A 3,328-nucleotide genomic window follows, 5' to 3' on the forward strand; every position below is an offset into this window, starting at 1 on the left:
GTGGTTGAAATTTATAGTGATTGCATAAGTTGGCCATGGATAGATCAATCCAGCCAAATTTTGATCCACGTGTGGCTGCTCCTGCTTGACAGAAGTCAGTCCAACTACTTCTGTAAAATGGGGTTGTTGGTAAATTTCTCTCAATCAGCAGCTGCTGACGCTGATCAGTTTGTTCGGACAGAGGAGAGTCCCTTCTGTTAGAATACAATGTCTTCACGGGGAGGATTCCTCTATCCACCTTCATTGTGTGGATGGAAGAATATGCTTTTTTTTTTTTTTTTCTTTTGGTCTAGCCTACTGGCTTAGGGGGGAAAAAGTGATCCATCTTTGACCAGCTTTAGGGTAGATAAAAGTACAGACTGGAGTTCTAGGCCAGTGGCTTTTGAGAAGCAACTTCTGGTAACCTTTGAAAAATGACCATTTGATTTTAAAAGCAAAGAGAATATGGAAATCCTGATTAAAAAAGCCTAACTAATGTATTATACAGGTGAATACTTAATACATGCAGTAATTTACACACGTGTTACAGCTTTATAATAGGATTATCTTATCAGTCTGTAAGGATATACATACTTGAGGGACTTTAGACCTTGCTGGTATGAGGTTAGACACTGACACTCGCTTCCGGTCAAATTTTAGCATTCTTTGTTTTTTTTTTTCAAAATATTTTCAAAAATAAAGAAAAAGACACTGACAGCCTGCACCTTCGCTTCCCTACAACGCCGCTTGCACCCCCTTGGGGAATATCTAATTTTAATGACAATATGTTCCTAATAACATGGGTGATACCAGTCAGAGTGGTGACTATAGAAATCACAGAACCCCATTGCATATTTTTTTATTTTTTGCTGGGGCCTTTTTTTTACCATAACAAATATCGGTGCATCTCAAGACTCAATTATCATACAAGAAGCCATTTGACTTGGTTGTAACTGCAGAGTGTGTACTGCACTATTTTCAAGCACACCTATATTGGTGGTCCTTGGCAATGCCCACCTTTTAAAATTGGTGACCAGTTGCATGTCACACATAGAAAAGAGTCTGTCAGTACTGACAGAGGAAATAGACTTGCGTGCTTCAATTCTCTTGTTTGATTTGCTGGAATTATGCTGGTGTGGGTAGGTGGATCAGTAAAGTAGTGCATCTGCTCAAACTCTTGGCAGCTTTTTCCTCTGGATTGTCATAAGCCTAGGTCCTCCACTGTGGCGGGGGTGTTCCACTTTCCCGCTTACTTTGATAACATTGTCACATAACAGTGGGGTTGTCCAAAACGCACCCTAAGCACTTTGCGGTATCCTTTTATAAGGATTCCTCGCTAAAAAAGTGGATGGCCCCACCTGTAATGGATTCGCCGATTTCCAGGTTACATAAAGCTACCTTCCTCCTGGTTGAGGAGTCCTTGGTCTTTAAAGATCTGGTTGATAGGGGAGCGGAGGCTCTGGCCCGCCATATGTTTCACTATGGCTGGTTTGGCTTAGGCCGGTATTTACTATTGCCCTGGTGTCGCAAACTCTGATTAGTGGACTAAACTTTTATGCTGGGACCTGGAGGGGAAACTGCTTCCCTTGCCTTTTCAGAGCTAGTGGATCAGTTGATCCAGGGGCTACAGTTTATCTGTGATGCCTCCTTTGGATGCGGCCTCCTTTTGATTTTAGGCTGTCTGTATCATCTCTGGTCCTTTGGCGTCTTATCTGGCTGACAATGCTGGTCTGCGGACCAGACTTCTAAGAAGGCCTTATCTGATCTCCCCTTTGTGAGGGATTGCCTGTTTTGAGCTTCCTTTGATGACCTCATTAGTAGACGTGGGCCATTCTTCTAAGGTCATAAGAGGCCTTTTTTCGTCCTTCAAGGGATAAGTCCCCGGAGGTTCCAAAAGGACATGGTCTGACAAGCCACAAGGGGCTCTTTCAGACCTGTGGACAAGGCTTCCTCTGCATGAAGGGGCGCCCTCATCCGTATCTGGGGTTGGGGGGACGTCTTTGCTGATTTCCATATCCGTGGACCACTTTGGTACAGGCCAGGTGGGTCCACAAAGTCTTTCGGTCCAGCTACAAGATCGAGTTTAGGTCTTTTCTTCTGAAAAGGTTCTTCCCTTCCAACCTTCACTTGTCCCCAGATTGCTTACGGGGTCATTTTGGGGCAGTGCAAGACTTGTTACTTCATGAAGTGATTGTTCCGGCTTCGGAATGTTTTCAGGGGTTTTACTAAAACATGTTTACAGTTCCCTGGAAGGAAGGGAAGGTACTTCCAATTCTGGACCTCAGGACCGCACAAGGTAGTTTACTAGAAGGTTACAGAAGTTCAGAATGGAGTCCATCCGCACGGTAGTGGTGTCCTTACATCTGGGGTATTTTTTGTTTCTATCGACATCAAGGATGCCTACCTTCACATTCCAATATGTGCTGGTCACCAGCGCTTCCTCCGTTTTGCTGTGGACAAGGAGCATTATCAGTTTGTGTCTTTTACTTTTGGTTTTGTCTCCGCTCCTCGGGTCTTTACAAAGTGTTGGCCGCAGTGCGAGCATTGTTGCGTCAGCAGGGGGTCGCGGTACTGGGGTACCTGGATGATCTTCTTCTGCGAGCAGAGTCTCCGACTGCTCTGATGGACGCCTTGGAGTTTACTCTTCGATCTCTGAAGGAGTTTGGTTGGATTTTGAACCTTCAGAAGTCTGCTCTGGTTCCGTCCACAAAACTGGACTCTCTGGGTGGATTCGGCCTCAGCCAGAGTTTTGCTTCCTCTGGAAAAGCTCCAGAAAGGCAGTTCAGCTTCTATTGTCCAGCAGACGGTTATCCCTCCTGGCTTGCATGCGGGTGCTGGACCTGATGGTGCCTACATTTGAGGTGGTTCCGTTTGCACAGTTCCATACAAGATCTCTGCAAAAAGAGATTCTGGTGAAATGGGATAAGAATCCAGTCTCTAGAGGTGGCTTTGTTCTCCATCACTTTGACAGGGAAAACATTGTCACCACGGATGCCAGCCTGTCCGGGTGGGGAGGCATCCGCGGCACAGCTTGTGCTCAGGGAGTCTAAACTCGGGAAGAGTGCAGACTGCCGATCAATGTACTGGAACTCTGAGCGATCAGTCTTTGTCTGGATCATTGGACAACTTGTCTTCAGGGGTGTCCGGTACGAATTCAATCGGAAAATGCAGTGGACTGTGTCAATCACCATGGGGGCACAAGAAGTGTCCTGGCTGATCGGGAAGTAGCCAGCATTCTAAGGTGGGCCGAACGATTGTTCCAGCCCTCTCTGCTGTACACATTCCATGGAAGGTACAGAGGTTTGTGGCATGGTCTCGGGACCCTCTGGCTGATGCCACAGACTCAATA

This window comes from Pelophylax lessonae, assembly GCF_965119305.1.
Source record: "Pelophylax lessonae genome assembly, chromosome: 4".
Classification (NCBI taxonomy): Eukaryota; Metazoa; Chordata; class Amphibia; order Anura; family Ranidae; genus Pelophylax; species Pelophylax lessonae.